Source organism: Pleurodeles waltl, unplaced genomic scaffold (assembly GCF_031143425.1).
Source record: "Pleurodeles waltl isolate 20211129_DDA unplaced genomic scaffold, aPleWal1.hap1.20221129 scaffold_39, whole genome shotgun sequence".
Classification (NCBI taxonomy): Eukaryota; Metazoa; Chordata; class Amphibia; order Caudata; family Salamandridae; genus Pleurodeles; species Pleurodeles waltl.
Window position 1 is genome coordinate 5,469,901 of NW_027150097.1, and position 18,867 is coordinate 5,488,767.

The 18,867-nt window shown below is 44.8% G+C and overlaps 1 long non-coding RNA gene across 3 annotated transcripts in view; it reads right to left on the reverse strand.

The window, feature by feature from the left end:
* Positions 1–1,308: 1,308 nt before the first annotated feature.
* LOC138276464 (uncharacterized) overlaps positions 1,309–18,867 on the reverse strand; it is a 151,411-nt gene continuing 133,852 nt past the window's right edge. Inside the window, exons 1-5 of one of the 3 annotated variants that reach the window (XR_011200634.1) lie at positions 3,779–4,051; positions 3,619–3,649; positions 2,017–2,100; positions 1,866–1,929; positions 1,309–1,774 (exon numbers count right to left, since the gene is read on the reverse strand). This is a non-coding gene — a long non-coding RNA (uncharacterized lncRNA). Of the gene's footprint in view, positions 1,775–1,865; positions 1,930–2,016; positions 2,989–3,618; positions 3,650–3,778; positions 4,052–18,867 lie in introns of those variants that run through there. The other 2 variants (XR_011200633.1, XR_011200632.1) reach the window with 2 other exon arrangements.

The window sequence follows — 18,867 nt, forward strand, 5'->3', positions numbered from 1 at the left end:
TCTACAGGAAATTCTTTGTTCTGTTTTCTCTTGCCCGAGTTAGGCTCAGCAGCAGGATGGCAGAATAGTGTCTGAGGTCGTCAGCCACACAGGCTGGCATGCAGACCCTGCAAGGCTGTACAGGCAGGCATGGGGGACCCCCAGGTAAACCCCAGAGTACATGGTATCATGCAACTAGCACTAGAATCGTTGTAGTTGCAAGATTCCAACATGTTTGATACCAAACATGCCTAGGTTTGGTGAAGCCATTATGCAGATGGATATCTTGTGTTGACCAGTGTCCACTACTTACCTTAAGATGGCTTCCCTGCACTTATAAAGCCCAGAAAATGGGGTCTGGGGTTTGTAGGGGCATGCAGGGGTGCCTTCACACTGAGAACTACACACCCTGACTTTGGGCTGAAGGGCCTACCTTTGGGGTGACTTATAGAGTCAGAGTGCAGTGAACGTAATATAAGGTAAACCTTATATCTGGGGTGAAACGTGCATGCACCATTTCACACGAGCTGTAATGGCAGGCCTGTAGTCACAGTTTGCATGGGCCCCCTTGTGCGGCACAATACATGCTGCAGCCCATGGGGGATCCCTGGTCTACCAATGCCCTGGGTACCTAAGTACCATATACTAGGGGCTTACATGGGTGCACCAGTATGCCATTTGTGAGGTGTAGAAGTTATTTATCAACTAAATTTAGGAGAGGGAAAACTGACACTGGAGTCCTGGTTAGTAGGATCCCAGTGTACTACAGCCTAAACGTACTGACACCAGGCAAATAGGGGGTAACTATGTCAGAAAGATGCTAGTTTCCTAAATCTCCATCGACACCAACGCATCACTACTGCTGTGAGGATCGAATGCAACATTTCGCCGACTGCAAAGCGCATTGCCTCCACATCCGATGCATCTCTGACTTTGCATGGCTCCAAGCCCAGGCATCGCTTCGGTCCCAAGGATCAACTGACGCATCTGCATCCCTGCTCCTTGCATCTTCTTTGACGTTGATGCAATCAAGGTACTTTTCAGCAGGCCAAGGCAGGTCCCTGTATCCGTACGCGGTCCATTGTAGCCAGCCTGAGGTTTCAGACTTTACCCAGTCTAGCATGACCAGATAGCCCCATTTGGTGCTTCATGCTTTTAAGCACTAGGATTCCGTTTATTCTTTTAAAATTCATATCTCAAGTTCTGCTTATTGGAATGTTCTCATTTTGGCCTTGCTTTGTTGCTAAAAATATAATTTATTTCTCACACATTTTTGTGGTGCTTTCACTCTGTTACTGTTTGAAGCATTATTACAAAACGTCATTGCCCTCTTGGGAGACAAACTAAACAACAAAAACATCCCATATAGTTAACATGCAGCATAGGTCCATGATTATTAGGAAAACATCCTTTATTTTATATACAAAAATATATTCTCTACTCATATGAAAATAAGTATAATACAGTCTCCTATCAAAACACCAAAAAAGAAGGACAAAGAAAAGTGCAGGAAAATCAAGTGCTCGTGATTAGAAAAAGAAGAAAGAGAGCATAAATCTCATTCCATTCAAAAACATAAATTTAGAAGAACAGCCTGTTGGTTAATCCTTTTTCCGCATTAAATCAATATTTGATTTTAACAGCATTGAATCCCCATTTCAGTCCTTCCTTAACTCTACGGAAAGAAACCACATCCAGGCTCAAAATCATCGTCGACGTTTCGACCCCCTCAAGCACTCGGGCTAATTCTGGGCTCCACAACGGGTCTTCTTCAGGACTAGTCGATAGGGGACCTCTAAAATAATCCAAAAGAATATATCAGCCTACTTAAACCCCTTTTTTATAAAATACCACTATGCTGCAAAACTATCCACATCAATACTCACCCTTAATTCAACACATCTCTTGAGGCAACAATCTTCTCCAATATCAGGTCAACTCAATCGAAATCTACAAAATAAAATAATATATCAAACTAATCACCTCACAGAACCCCTAAGTTGTTACAACCAAACCCGACTAACAGCACACTCTTACCCGAAGTATATAGGAACTTCCTCCTTCAGTTATATTTTCACCAATTCCATTCCATGGATCATTTCTTCAAATTTAACTTCTTCCCTTAAAGGAAATTAGAGTCTCAGTTGTACATCCATATGGAATCTCCAACCAATAATTAACTCTACATTATATGTATATTTAAACTCATTAGCCACGTCTTGCTTTATACCTACTAAAAAGTAGCATAAATCACCCCTCATTCAATCATCCTCAAATTAATAATAGTGCCCCATATTCTGTTATCTTTCCAGAATCCACTGTGTCCCAAATGGCCAAATTGCCCAAGAACTGTACTACGAATCTTACATCAAAGAACATGTCTAAACTCTCCCAAAGGGGTCCAATTACGGCTTTTAAAATAAATCCATTACCTTTAAATCGCCAGTATCTCGCTAGTCTGTCTCTCAAGGCCTTCAATGTCAATTAAAGACGCAGCAGGTAAAAAACTGCATTTTATAGGTTCCTTCTGTGCGCACACTTCCGGTGGCTGAAGGTATGCAAGAAATGCCGACATGTTGTTCCTCTTCGGTCCACACATCTACGTCGTCTATAAACACGTATGGAGAGCGTGCTAGATCGTTACACTAGATTATATTCATTTCGTATTATTTTTGGGAATGGCGATGTAAATCTTTTCCTTTTAGACTACCCAAAGTCAAAGCAACATTGGCAATTGAAAATCAAAAATCAATCTGTCGTCACAAATTTTCCACTTCGACAGTCAAGCTAACTTTCCAACCTCTCGAAACTGATGTATCCAACAACATTTGGAGGTCAAACATCTTATGCGCAGCGCTCCATCACATCACTTCACTCCCCGAAAATCCAGTTGGGCAGTCATATATTGATATTCCAAATTATTTAACCATCCAAAACTATTGCGTAGTTTACAAGAAACCTTCATATCTCATCCATAAATCTAACATTTAGTTTATATCACTCGGCCTCAGCAATTCATTTGCAGTACTCCTGTTTGAAGCGTTGCATAAATATTTTTTAAAAAATAGTCAAAATATACAAAGTACACTGTTCCAAAAATTATGTAGCATCCTAGGGGACCACTGGTCTCAGGAGCAAGAGCCCTCAAGCATCACAATGGATGAGTAGTATCATCATCGGGAAATGCTCCACACCAAGCTGGTGCTGCAATGCCTGGTGGGCACCCCAAGCGGGGGCTCTAGACCATATTCATATAATCAAGATTAATTAAAATCTGTTATATAGTCAAAAAGATGCTTTGTTCAAGCAACAGTGCAACAAAAGAGGTCGGAAAAAAATGAATTAAAATTGGTTATACATCTCCCAAACAACATCATAATTTTTAATCAGTGTAGTGAAGATGAAGACCAAGGTTAAAAACAAAAATTGAAAGTCATATATCGAGTGTAATGCTCGTGGTACTTTCACATAATACTAAGGGCTCCAAATGTTTTTAAGGGCCTTTAGGAACAGGTCAACATGTTTCGCATCTGTCGGTCCATCCGGATCCATTGACGCTTCATCAGGACCAAAAATAACCTCTTAACATAGTATAAAAGAAAAGCCACCTCTAATAAGGTAGAAAAACCAGTAACTTACATTTAAGTACACTTGGTTACATCAGGTCACCCTAGAATATAAACATATAAACAAACAGTACACCAAAAGAACCCAGAAAGTGGTTAGTGGTGCTCAAACAAATGAACATCTATATAAAACAAGTGAAGGGTCCAAACTGAATATGTGTAAATGGGCTTACCATCCCCAAATTTGAGAAAGGGCCCCCTGGGAAGCGCGTTCCTAGGACTCAGATAGACACTGAATATAGTAAATAGTAACGCAGATTATAAATCATACATATTCTCAATTTACTTAAAATGGTTTCAATAGGAGTAAAAAGAATCAGGTTATATATACAGCCCACAGGTGGGTAGCTCTTACTAAAACAACGGAAAATCCTGCTTAAACAAACGTGTGACACTGTCCAATTGTGCCTTGGTTTAAAGTTAACGGTGTTAAGTTGATATATACTGACATATATAAATAATATAAACCAAAATCCCACCGCCGCGTATCAAACTTACAGTTTTGTCGCTGGTCCATAACTACGGGCATAAATATTTTAAACATTGCCTCTTAAGTTAAGTCTCTGCGCAAACCTACCAGGGGGTGAGCACAGGATAATGTATGATGTATCTCTGACTTATCCTGACCAAGATTGTGATTCCTGCTTGGACAGGGTGTGTACCTCTGCCAACCAGAAACCCAATGTCTAACAAATGGCCATTTCAATTGCAAATGTGTTCTCTGTAGTGACTGTGCACTCCCACACCATGCATACTTCAGTCTGTGCCAGTCTACACTCCATTCTACTCCATTCTGTGCCATTCTATGTCCCTCCACTCTATGCCACTCCACTTCACTCTACGACACTCTATTCCATGGTAATCTACTCGACTCTGTGCTGCTCTGCTCCACTCCTCTCTATGACACTCTCCTTCATTCTATGCAACTCCACTCTATGACGCTCTACTCCATGCCAATCTAGGCCACTCTAAGCCAATCCACTCTACGACCCCCTATCAGTGGCAGCTGGTGACCATTAAGAGTGGTGGGTAGTAATCCTTAGTTTGAATTCTAGTGAGTGAGACAGACTCACTTAATTGGAGGTTTTGGTGGGGTGGTTCGCTCACACTTGCTTGCAGCCAGTCTTATTCTCTCACTTATTCTCACTTGATCTTAGTCATTTACTCTTATTCACACTTGCAGTCACTTTTACTTACTCTGACTCAGTTCCACTGACTCAAGCAGTCTCACTCATTCTCACTCTGACCCACTCAGTCTCACTCATTCTCAGTTACTCTCACTCAATCCCTCTCATTCTAAGTCATTCTGATTGACTCAATCTCATTCTGGCTCACTTAGTCTTACTCAGTCTTGCTCAGTCTCACTCTGACTCATTCATTCCCACCCAGACTCACTCATTCTGTCCTAGTGTCCTTTAGTCCTTGTCCTTTAGTCTCCCCATGACTCACTCATTCTTCCTAATTCACTCAGTTCCACTAATTCAGATACCCTCAATGTCACTGTGACTCATACTCAATCAGTCCCACTCATTCTCACTGAGTCCCACTCAGTCTCTCTCATTCTGACTCACACAATGTGACTCTGACTCACCCAGTTTACCTCTCACTCTGACTCACTCATTCCTATCTAATCTCACTCATTCTCACCTAGTTCCCACGAGTCTCCCCTTAACTCACTCATCCTCCCTGATTCACTCAGTCCTACTCATTCTAATTCAGTTTCACTGTAATTTACTCATACGCAATCAGTCTCACTGAATTCACACTCAGTCCCACTCAGTCTTCCTCTTTCTGACTCACTCAGTCTCACTGTGACTCAGTCATACTCAATCATAGTCATCCTCACTCAATCTCACTAATTTTCACTGATTCAGTCAGTCACACTCATTTTGATTCACTCTGGTTTACTCATACTCACTTATTCATACTCATTCTGATTCAGACACATGTATTCACACTCATTCTGACTCAAACTCACTCAGACACAATCATTGTCACTCAGTTCGACTCAATTAGTCTCACTCACTCTCACACTGACTCACTCTCACTCATTCTCTGACTCACTAAGACTCACTCAGACTTGACTCACTCAGTCTCACATGCAGTAACATTTGGTTACATTCTGTCATCCTCTCTCCCTCATTCATTCTCGCTTGTACTCACCCTTTTTATCACTCATTGTCCTCACTTTGACTCACTCCTTCACTGACATTCTCAGTTTTATTCACACATACACATACAGTCACACAGACATGCTCACGTATTAACACACTCAGTGCTTTAAATGGGCCGGTACTGTCCGGTACTGAGTACCGGCACTTTTTTATTTTGAGAGGTAGAGTACTGGCACATCTCAAGAAAAGCGTAATACTTTTAATTGGAGAGTACCGGCACTTCTCGGAAACAAGCAGGTACTCTAGCACAGAGTACCTGCACTTTAAATTTTCCATTTCAAGCACTGCACACACTCTCATTGACACACACTATCACACGTACATACACAGTATTGAAAAGCAGTTTTTACTCACCTTGCTGTCTGTGCAGGTCCCGTTTGCTGCTGCTACTTTCAGCTTTGAAATTAAACTTTCTCATCTTCAGACACTTGAAAGTGAAACCTCAAACCTGCGCAGTCGCAGATGTGAGTTTTCAGTCTCTGCTCATTCACCCCTCCCTTTCCCAACTCTGCGACAAGTTGGGAGAGGGAGGGGAGACTGGCTGAGTGACATGTAGCCATGGGCACTGCAGGGCTTGAGCCTGCAACGCCCGTGGTTAACTTTATCTGTGACGCTTCGACACGTGACGGATTGGGAGGCAGTGAGGCGTGCCGGAGGACTGGGGCCAGGTCGGGGGGTTTCACCAACCCTGGACAGTTTCTGATGGCTGGTGCAGGTGCCCGTGTGCGTCTGGTGCAGGTGCCTATGTGTGCCTGGTGCAGGTGCATTTGTGCGCCTGCGTCAGACATCAGACATTCTCACTAGCAGAGCTAAGGCTGCTGATGCTAGAGGACATTTTCTTTTATACCAAAAGTGAAGAAAAGACTATTATTCACTCTTGGTATGATAAAGCAGGGGGCGCAGCCCTGGAGCCCTGATAGAAAAACCACCACTACCCTCTATGCCACTTCTCTCTAGGCCACTCTACTTCACTCTACTCGACTTTGCTCCACTCTATGCCACTCCACTCAATGCCACTTCATTCTGTGCCACTCCAATCTACGCCACACTGTACTCCACTGTACTCCTCTCTAGGACATACTATAACACTCTACTCCACTTATCTTTACGAAACTCTATGCCACTCTATCCACTCCATTCTATCCCACCCCACTACACCCCACTCTACGGCACTCTATGACACCTTACTCCACTCTATGCCACTCCACTCTATAACACTTTACTCGACACCACTCTACTCTATGCCACTCTACACCACTCTATGCCAATCTACTCTATAATACTCTAAGCTACTTCATTCTACGCTACTCTACAACACTCCACTCTATGTCACTCTATTACATTCAACTCTTTGACACTCTATACTACTCTATGGCACTCTATGTCACAACACTGTACTACATTCCATGCAGTTTATTTGACTCTATGACATTCCATGCTATGCCATTCCACTTTATGACACTTTACTCCACTCCACTCTATGCCACTTCACTCTATGACACTCTATGCCACTCTACTCCACTATATGACACTCCACTTTACAACCCTTCACTCTTCGACACTCCACTCTGTCACCCCACTCTGAAATACTCTACACCACTCCACTCAACGCCATTCTACTCCATGCCACTATAAACCACTCCACTCTACAACACTCTATGCCAATCCACTCTATGACATGCAAAGCTGCTTCAATCTAGGGCACTCTACACAGCTCTCTGCCACTCCACTCTACACCACTCTACTCTACACCACACTATGACACTGTACTTCACTCTATGTCACTCAGGCCACTCTACTTGTCTATATGACACTCCACTCTACGACACTCCACTCCACTCTATGACACTCCACAGTACAACACTCTATGCCTCTCCACTCTACAGCACTCTGAAAGATCCATCATACAATGAGAAAAAAAACCAGACTAGAAGCATTACTTGGAGCATGGGGGGGTGACTTGAGTGCTCTGTTCTCAATGAGCTCTGTGAAACAACAATGACCGGTAAAATCATCTTGGAAGATTCAACTGGTCCCATCTGCTAATTTCTTAGCCTCAATCCCATAGCACACAAATATTCATTGCAATGGTAAACAATGTAAAATAATGGTAAAAAAGTGTAAGTCTCTGAATGAATGAATGAGCTTGTAGAGGTTTTATCCAGGGCCAGGATAACCTGAGTGTCATCCGCGTAGGATGTGATTTCGATACTGAAGGAAGTAATAAGTTAGATTGAGGAAGCCATGTAAATATTAAACAAGACAGGGCTTAGCGAGGAGCCCTGAGGAACTCCAGCAGAAATGGAACTAACAGATGAAGAGTATGGGCTTAGGACCACAGATTGCTTACGATATGAAAGAAAATATTTTAACCACCCTAGGGCCAGATGACTAATGCCACAATTCTCAATACTTTGCAGTAGGATATCATGAGACACCGTGTCGAAGGCGGCTCATAAATCTAGTAGAATCAGTACTGCTTTCTTTCCCACATCTAAAGTAAACTTTAGAGTGTCTGCAACTTCCAGTAATGCTGTCTAGGTGGAATTAAGAGGCCGGAAGACAGATGGACAAGGATGGAGGCATTTGGCTTCTTCCAAAAAAGTTGTCACTTGGTTATTTACCAGTTTCTCCAAGATTTTTCTGAGGGATGGGAGAAGCGAGATGGGGCGTAAGTTAGAAAGGGTGGAGGGGTCTGCAATCTGCTTTTTCTGTAGAGGTTTGACAATAACGGATTTCCAAGCTAGCGGAACCTCAGCTAAAGATAATGAATTATTAAGAATCTCATTGATTACAGGATTTATTGTGTCAACTACTTCATGCATTATAGGAACAGGGCATGGGTCATATGAAGAACCTGACTGGCAAGATAAAATAGCTTGGTGAGACTGAGCTAAGCTGATTTGTTGAAAACATTGCAAAGAAGCATTGATAGGCATATTTAGCATCTCTGAATCAGACCTCAAAGAAGGAGAAGGCGTAAATTCCTTCTGAATATTCTGAATCTTATCTCCAAAGTATGAGGAGATCTGATCATAGATGGATTGCGATGGAGGAATATCCCTAGCCAAACTTTTAGGTTCTAAGAGTGCTCTGGTTATAGTAAACATAGTTTTTGGATCATCTTTTGAAGTTTGGATTTCCTTGGTGAAGTACACCATTTTAGCTAGCTTAATCTGCTTATGATATTCCTTGAGGGCTTCTCTGAACTGCTGTAGATCATGGGGATCATATGCTCTTCTCCATTTTCGTTCAAGCCGCTTGCAGTCAAGGTGTTGCTCTGCAAGGGATTGGGAGAACCAAGGGGCGGAGGGCCGTAATTAATTTTTCTGCGTAAACGGAATTTTAGGGTCGAGGTCGTCAATAGCACAGCTTATCCAATTGTCAAAAAGTCGAACATCTTCAGCTAAATTACCTGCCAAAATAGGAGTTGTATCGGAAAGCAGTTTAGCAAATTTAGGGTTAGCGCTAAGTTTACCCCATTTGCGAGTCGATTGCGGGGATGATGTAAGGCAAGGGGGAGATTGCTTAAAAGTTTTAGGTCGAATCTTAAAAGGGGTTGGCCCATGATGGGACCAGGTCTGCTGGATAACGTCCTTCACTGTCAGAAATGGACCGTTTGAGCAGATGCGTCAAGAGTATGCCCTGCAGAATGAGCAAGGGACAGGACTAATTGCTTCAGGCCAACCGTATTTAGGGTGTCATTAAAAATGGTAGTATCAGAATCACTGAGATATTCCAAGTGGAGATTAAAATGTCCTAGAATAGTCAAACTGGCAAAATGAATTACAGAAGGGGCGAGAGCATCGCCAAAGGAGGCAAGGAAGTTCAAGGTAGGTCCTGGAGGGCGATAAATAAGAACTCCAGCAAACATCTGAGAAGGAGTGAGTCTGAAAGAGAACACAAGGCTTTCTGCTCCCTCCAGGGTCCAAAGTCTAAAGAAGTGCATTGAAAGGTGTTCTTAAAAATAATGGTTTAACCACCCCCCTCTGAGACGCTGTTCTATCCTTTCTGTTTATTGGGTGATCAGCAGGCAAGGACAAAGCAATATCAGGGTTGACCACTCTTTGGACCAGGACTCCGTGATAAAGAGAAAATCTAGTCTTAAATCAACTAGTCAATCATGGGTATCTTGAGCATGCTGGCTCACAGAATGAGCATTAATTAGGCCACCGTAGGGACAGTTTCCCTTATTAATCTGCGGGTCCCGTACTCTACATTAGATCTTTTACAAGTCGCAGGCTGAGGTTTGAGGCCATTTATGACTACCATTCTGCAGTGAGGGAAAGCCGGGGGACCTGCTATCTTAAGGGGGGAGAGGCTTACATTTCAATGCTTTGAGACAGTATTAAATGACTTAAGAAAGGCTCATGACAGAGAAGTACCTGAAAGTAAACTGGCAGCATGGCTAGTGCTAGGTGCGGCTGAGACACGGCCTTTGCGCAGATGGACTTGTCTTTGATGTGTCTTGCCTTTGGGGCCTTGCAAAGTCATGGTTGGTAAAACAGAAAGTCAGGATTGGATGAAAGCCTCACATGGGTGAGTGCTGACAGTTTCGACAGACCTGCCAAGTGTCACACATCTCACGTTACACTAACGCATTTTAAGTCACTATACAGCATTAAAGTAAAAACATTATATAAAAAGCTGAGTTTATTACCTCTTTTCATTGTAGAATCTGCTGTTTTTCGTGATGCTAAAGTGACACATGAGGCAGGCGGCGCAGAGTAGCCAATGGATGTTCTGTTATGCTTTGATGGGACCCGCTGTTTCACCCTGACTTGACTGTGTTAGACAGCCCATGCTGACCTGCCTATGTCCCTCAGCCACTAATAGGTCAGTGTTGGACCTGGCCCTTTTACAGGGTCATTCCCCAAACTTTTTGCCTTTTTCCTCCTTATTTTTCTGACCCTTGTTGGCTCACATTATGACTCTGAGCACTTTACCACTGCTAATCAGTGCTAAAGTGAATGTGCGGTCCCTTGTAAAATTGGTGTGATTGGCGTATACCTAATTGGCGTATTTAATTTACCTATAAGTACCTTTTGAAGTGGTATCTCTACACCCAGGGCCTGTAAATCAAATGCTAATATTGGGCCTGCAGCGCTGCTTGCGCCACCCACTGAAGTAGCCTTTCAAACCTGTCTCAGGCCTGCTAGCGCAGAGCCTGTGTGTGCAGTTGTCTGCCACAGGGACCTGGCAGTATGGGCAGGGTGCCATGTATGTAGAGGGCAGGACATGTGCCTAGTAATGTGGCCTGTCCTGGTAGTGACAAACAGCCTAACTGGTGTCTCACTGCTGTGAGTGCTGCCTTCTCATAGGATTGCATTGGAGATGCCCTGCCTTATGTCTAAGGGGTATTATCTGATTTATGAGGGGTAGCGTAGGTTTGGTATGGTTGTAATGGTAGTGAGAAATGCTGCTGACTGGTGTAGGTGGATTTTTTATTATCATTACAGAAATGCCACTTCTAGAAAGTGAGCATTTCTCTGTGCTTGTGACTCTGGTGTTTTGCAGCTTGACTCCAATCCACGTCTGGGCAGAGTGACAGTTGGGCTTTGTGCATACTTTTCAGACAGCCTGTACACAGGGAGGGTGGAGGTGTCACAGAGGTGCATCTACATATGGAATAGTTTTCCTGGGCTGAGAAGGAGAGGCGGGGAACACCTGCATTTGCAAAGGCTGTGCCCTGGCCTCACACAATAGGGTCGTTTTCCCCCAACTGATGTTTGAAGCCTGTGCTGGAGGAAAGAGGGGGCACTCCCAGAACCAGTTGTAACTGGTTGGAACCTCCTCTCCCCTCTCTTTGTGAAACACACTGTAAACTGAGTATAAGTACAGGGGATAGTTCCCCACAATTTAGACATGAATAGACATTCTTGGGACTCCTGAGACTCTTCTGGAACTGGACACAGGACTCTTTTGAATGGACTCACCAGGACCCTCCTTGGACTGCTGCTGCTGTGCTGACCTGTGACCTGCCTGGTCACTAGGAGGAACTGCCACCCTCTGCATCCCTTGTGCTTGCCTGTTGTTGGGCCTGCTAGCCCTGTGCTTCCCTCTCCTCTTCCCTGACCCCTGCAACCATTCCACATGAGGAGTGCTGAGATTTGTTCATCGTTTACAGTGCCTGAAGAGTGCTTTGCTGTGCCCCCTGCGCTCGAAACGCATTGCCGTGCAGGAGATTTACCGCTGCAACCCGGGGTCATTAAAGTGTCCCTGCACTTAAAACAGCGCGTTGCTGATGCCTGAAATCAGTGCTGCGACCCGGGGTTTTAATTGCCCCAGCACCTTGGCAAGCGCATTGTTGAATAAAACTCACCACCGCAGCCCGATCGGGCTGATTCTGCCGAGCGCGAGTGGATCGCTGGCCTGGGTACCCCCGGGGCACCATCCATTGACAAAAAGGAGCGAGTGCGCTCCTACCATCCCCCCGGGGCAAAGCGTGCTCTGAGGAGTGCCCCCAGGGCACAAGCAGGCACCTGCCTTGGTGCCGCTTCACCCTCGCGCCCTGTGGTGTTCGCAGAGCCGGGCGGGGAAGGAAGCCTCATCGGAGGCTCCCCGCCACACCGAAACCCTTGTGTCTTTCGCTGTCGGACGGGTAGGGGGGAAGGAAGCCTTGTTGGAGGCTCCTCCTGCCCCTGGGAGCCCTCAGGTGTGCTGTTGGTGCTCCCTTTTTGGCCCCCCAGAGATTGGTGGCCCCAGGAGGGGCCTGATAGAAACATCTTTGCGACAGGCAGGGTGGAAGCCTCATCGATGACTCCCTGCACCGCTGGGCCCCCTATTGTGGTGTTTGGTGCTTTGGCCCTACCCTCTGGAGGGCCAGTTGAGGCCTGGGGGCCCCCAGAGATCTTGGGCCCCCAGGAGGGGCCCATTATAAAAACCAGAGGGGGTGCATGCCACCCCCCTCCACCCACAGCATTGCAACACCCCCGTTTTCGCACAGTGGAGCGCCGGGGGCCCCTTATGGATAACTCGTGGCACTAGAAGTGCCCTTTCATCATAAAACAGGTACTCTATAAAGGACGTACATATTTCTGATGGTCCGGGTGTAGACATTATTGATTTATATGTTACCTGCCTACTTTTATGATGTTACATATATGTGCTGATGTTCCTTTTATGGCCATGACATGCTGATATGTGTTTTATGATTTGTCATATGTTCTCTAAGGTTCCTTTTATGGATATTTATGATGTGTTTCTGACAAGTGCATTTCTTTTAGATTGTGATTCATGACTACTGCTTATGTTGAAGAATCCTGAGTACTTGTGTGTTCTAATGTGATTTCTGCATATTCTTGCAGAGTATTAGTAACCTATTTAACATTCTGACAACTGCTAAGGTAGCAGGGTATTACTGACATGTAATGTTTGGTCTAACTATGTTTTGTGCAATACAGTTTATTTTGACATAGCTCAGTGTTGTGTTTACTTTGTGGAGTATATATTGTGTCATTTGTGTTGTGTGTTTTGTGCAAACGCTTTACCCATTGCCTCTGGGTTAGGCCTGACTGCTCGTGCCAAGCTACCAAGGGGGTGAGCCGGGGTTATCTTTGGTGTGTAACTCCCTTGCCCTGACTAGAGTGGGTGGGTTCTGCCTGGCTTAGGTGCATACCTTAGCCAATCAGACACCCCATTTCTAACAGTCAGCATTAATAGTACGCATGTACGTGCAGCCGTAAAGCCTGCTGCCCACCACAATGAGATTTACTGCTTGCTAGGTGGCAAGTGTGGTGTTAGTGCTCATGTGCCACATTCACTGCTGCATTGCCGTGGCTGCGCGCTTTATGGCCTCATGCCCACGGTTGGATTGGTTAGGCGGGCAGTCGGGCATTGGCTGATGGGCCAGTGCCTAAAGGTGACCTGTGGGACGTTTTTTACAGCCTCTGCCAACTCACCCTTGGCATGTCCTTTCCTTCTTCCCTCTACTGCCAGGCCATCACCCTGAAGCCACAATGGGTGGGGAGGCATTAAGTCTGCAGCTTCACCCGGCAGATTCTGGCCCTTTCTCATCTCTGCCACCTGTGGGGCCATTCTTGCCCAGTAAAAGTGTCTTTCCTCCTACCCCCCCTCCTGCTGGTACATTACATTCGGGGCATGATGGGCACAGTGAGTCTAGGTTTGTAGGACCTCGTGGGGGGGGGGGAGAATGGAGTCAAGGTCAGAACTGCTAACTTTTAAACTGGGAACTATGTTTGATGAGTCTCAGGGTCAGCGCAACATCCTGTGATTCTGGGCAAATCACTCTAATCTTAAAATATAAAAATAATTTCATCTTGTGTACTGTAACTAATCAATCGCTCCGGTGCCCTTGGGCTGCGTTCACGCCATATAACTCCAAAAAATCAACTGCTAATTGACCGTGTTTTAAGAAAAGGCCAGAGCAAGATAACTAAAGAGGGCTCCTTATATACCATCCTGGAATGTGGGCTAGTTTTTTGGCACTGCCCGGGCCTAATTATGATCTCAATCCGACCCTGCTCATGCCGCTATCAATGCTGAGGAGGTATGCTCGTGCCTATGCGCTCCCTCACCTCGCGCAGCACTTTGTTGTATAATTCATGGCACTTCTTAAGTATTTGTAAGTTTTTTCGAGTCCAGCTACATTGGTTCAGCATTCGCCTCATTTGTGGAGCAACAGTAACTAAAAGGCTCTGGTCGGTGCAGGCAGGATAATATTTGTAATTTCAAATTCCTGCGGCAGCCAGCCGGGCCACTAAGAATTGCTGCTGCTGGAACTAACTGAAAGGGCAAGGAGTGTCATCCCTGACCTCCTCAACACATGCTGCCTTGCCCCTGCTCAGCGGCGTCGCTGGGGCTGTGACGAGTGTCTAAAGGCGCAGGGCCTGGCACTGAAGACAGCGTGCCTAATGCCATCCCCTCATCACCATGACTTGTCTATAGCTCCAATGCAGATTAGATTTGATGCGCTGTCTCCGTTGGTAAGCAGCAGCAGCCCGCGCAAATCTCATGGGGAGGGGTGGAGGTGGAGTGAGGGGTGGGGAGAGTTGGGGGATAAATAAATCCAAATGTAATTTTAAAAAACTTAGCTTTTTCCCATCATTGCCGCAGCCGCCTCCTGCTGCGTTGCTCCACAGGCCCCCCAGCAATCCTGGCGCTGCTTACATACTAAACATAGCACATAAGCAGCGTCACGATTGGTCTGAGCGAATCGGACTGCTGCTCAGGCACAAGCCTGGGGTCTGTGCTGTTTCTCCAGCCCAGCTGTGCATACAGCTGGAGAAACCTAAGTGCGCATGTGTGTTTGGCCAGGCTCAGACGGCCTGCCAAATAAAAATGCGCACTCTCCCCTCTTCCCCCCCTCCCACCTCCCACAGCCCAGCCCCACCCCACCCTTAACATACTTCTGACTGAGCCAGCAGATGAAAGGTAAAATGCTAATTAAATATAGTTTTATCTTTCATCTCCTGGTTTAGCCCGGGGCCAACACTGCTTTGCTATTGCGAAGGAGCTGCCACTGTTGGTAAGTCACAGAAGAATGTGTTGTTTAATGCTCTTTCATATTACAGAACCTAATTTTGCTAAAAGGAGTTAGTTTGGGTACAAATGCATTTTTATAAGTAAAACCAACCCCAACCACTGTAATTCTTAAATCCTGAGTTTGTGCTTCTCCAGAGCAAACACTCTTAAAATATGCTGCCTACTAGTCTCTGTCACATGTGACTCCTAAATTTTGCAATCTTCATTGTTTAATGTACCATTTCCTAGCTTGGTTTACACACATGATTCATTGCATCAGTGTAACGCGTCTGTGATGTAAAGGGCTCTGACACCCTGTACTGGTGACCAGTGCTGTAAAACAAATGAAATGTATGTGACAGAGGGACTAGGGAGAGACGATGGACACTGTTGGACAGTGGTAGCGAGGGAAGTCGTGGAGAAGATGGTCACAGGGTGCCCAAAAAGATTGTTGTACCAGGTGCAGCCGGCTGGTCCTGAGAAAATGATACTGTCTGTCACTGTGCTGTTTGAGATTGATAGTTTTGTCCAGTTGGGAAGGAGTTTTAATGGGTCTTGCATGTATGTATGGACTTTAATACTGCATGGCTTATTTTATAATAAAGTGAAAATCTGTGGCAGTATTTTTTTGCATTTAACTGCATGCATGCTTGCATAAGTGCTCTGAGCCTTATTAGAACATTGGAATGCTGGCAGCTCCATTGAAAACAATGGAGTGCTCCGCTTTTACTGGCCGGTAAAAGCGCGCAGCGCCAACATTCCAGTCTTCTTTGTTCACAGCAACCGCTGTGACCAAAGCCTCACGGAGCCTGAGGGGATTTTAATCCCCTCCGGTTCCGTGAAGCCTTTGTTTTATTTATGAGAACATTCTGCCCTCTAATGGCAGAATGTTCTAAATAGCCTTAGAACACGCGGTAGCGGGCTCTACCAGCTATTAAAGGCCCTCTCCCTTGTTAAAGGCCTGAGCCGAAGGGAGCGGGCCTTTAATAGCCGGTAGAGCCCGCTACTGCGGGTTCTAAGGCTATAATAAATTACTGACTCTGAAAGACGTGTTTATCGTTTAATAACACGGATACACAATTATTTTACTGTACAGTCAGCTCACTGGGGCACTAGGTTAGTGCCCTTCCATTCCAGGTGCTTTGCAGCAGTTTCAAGATCTACTTACAGTTTTTCATTACTTCTACGGGTGTAAATTGGGATATTAATCTATTTCCATGGACTTCATCGCTTGATTTTGCTCTCTAAAAAGTGTCACTCATAGTCATTGAAATGTCACTCATAATTACACAGAAATCATGAAAATGTCACGCATAAGCAACCTGAAACCTTGGCAGCTATGTTTACATTACCAGAAAACATATGATATAACCACCATTTATGTTTTTTATAGTTCACAACTAAGATGCGCTCAGTGAAGCGAGCCTGCCCTGATATCTGATCTAGAAGTGAGAGATGAATGGATCCCGGCTCTACAATCCTGCACGTGCTTTCCTCGGCGTTTAGATGTTCCGTGGGTGGTTAAAGGGGGGAGGCAGGGCGGGAAGGGAAGGGGTACGGGGGACATATGGAGGAACTGCGGGGTGGGGAGGGGCAGCGTTACAGGGTGACCTCCGGCTCCGGGGGGATGCTGAACCCTCTCACAAGGTCCACCACAGACACAGCTCAAATACACGAGATTTCACCTGTGTGAGACGGGCCTGTAATGCATGAGCTTGTCGAGGGACAGACAGACTCAATGCAAAGTTACTGTTGTGCAAAAACATTTACAGAAAGAATTAGACGCTTCTTTTTAATTGTCAAAACTCTAATCCGAAACGTTGCATGTGTCATAATGCAAGGACTAAGGTGATTATATTTTTTCAAGTCAAAGTAAACATGCCGTTTGTGAGGCTCGAACTCACCACCTTCAAATTATAAAGCTAACGCCCCATCTACCGAGCTAAAGCTCAGAGCTGTAGAGTGGAGTGAGCTCACATGGAGCTGTGAAACCTGGGGAGGGCTCCCGCTATCATTGAAGAATTGCATTTCCTGTCAATATGTTTTACTTTAGGACAAATTGTATACAGATCCCCGAAACAGAAAAAACACGATGTTAGAGTTGTCTCTCTGCAGGAAATTCACCTATTTTATTTCTCAAAGATAGAAAACTGTGATGACTTCTTATACTAACCTTGTTTCTTATATTTTCAATTGGTAGCTTGGTTTGCAGGTTTGAGATGTTTTTCTCCCCTTGTTAGTTATTTGCGTGGAGTCAGGTCCACACTCCGCATCTTACTGTTGTGTAGTCACAGAGAGGTGTCCACACAGACACAGGAGGTAGACAACACCTGTGTGTAATGTCACGTGCCCCCAGCACAGCCTATAGAATAATGTATAGATTTCCATGGCCGCAGAGACCCCAACGCGAATAAAAAAGACAATAAGCGACGGGTGATCTGAGAGATATAAATGGCTCTGCTTCTCAATGCCTCGAATAATTTAAATCATATTTATTAAGTAAATTAAAAAACAAGGTCTCACGGAGATTTAAACTGGATTCAGAGTCCAGAGTGCTAACCATTACACAATGGAACCGACCACATACAAAACACGTGCCCCTCGTCCATACTAGTAAACTTCCTATTGGTTGGCAGTGCATATGAAACTAAAGAAGTGTATTTCACTATTAAACCTTTAAAACGGGACATACTCTTGTATTTAAGCAAACAAGTAAAATGACACATTTGATGCTTTAAAATGTCCTTTTCGCACAGAACTTTAACTAGACCCAAGAATTGCAGGTACATTGAGAAACTGTAGATATTACACACAGACGCTGCTTCCTACAGATAAGATAAACACAAGCTTTCTAAGTCTTAATCCAGAAACACAATACAGCACGTGATGAACAACATACAACAGACACTGAGTCTGAAACCCCGTCTAGCATCCTAGCGCCTTGAGACCCGCACAGGTGAGTAGCGCGCTTTATAAATGTTAATGATTTGATTTGATTTAACGGGCGGAGCAGGAAATAAAATGAGCATTTGGAAAGGTGAGACCACAGTGAACTGCTGCCTTCTGTTTTATGCCCGAGCCCTTTATATAATCTGTACTTTGTGTTGTGCAACTAAAGGCAAACAGCAAATGACACTTTGTAGTACTAATCTGTGGGTTTCTTCCTCCAGTTGATTAATACTACGGCATCTGTGCAGCAAGGGCTGGGGTGGGCAGGAGCTGTGGGGTCAGAGTAAACCTCAAAGGGCATTAGATGGAAGCGTAAGACAAAACAAGTGAGATTTATTCTCACTTTATGTACATTTAGGTTTGTGGGAAAAAAGAAGAAAGTTTAAAATGCTGGAGATGTAAAAAATAAATGTAAACTTCCCATATCGGGAGTCAAACCTAGGCGAAAACCTGGAATCCTAACCACTAGACCATAAGGGAGGCCAGGAGTTAAATGTACTGCTCAGCATAGGAGAGGTGTCTTTCCTGTCAGACTACATTCTTTAGGCTGCATATCAAACTGCCCTTCTCAGTATCTGACAATCATTGGGTAACAGACACCTCACTTCTGACAAAAGAGAAGGAATGACCAGAAGTCATAATTTCTGCCACAACCT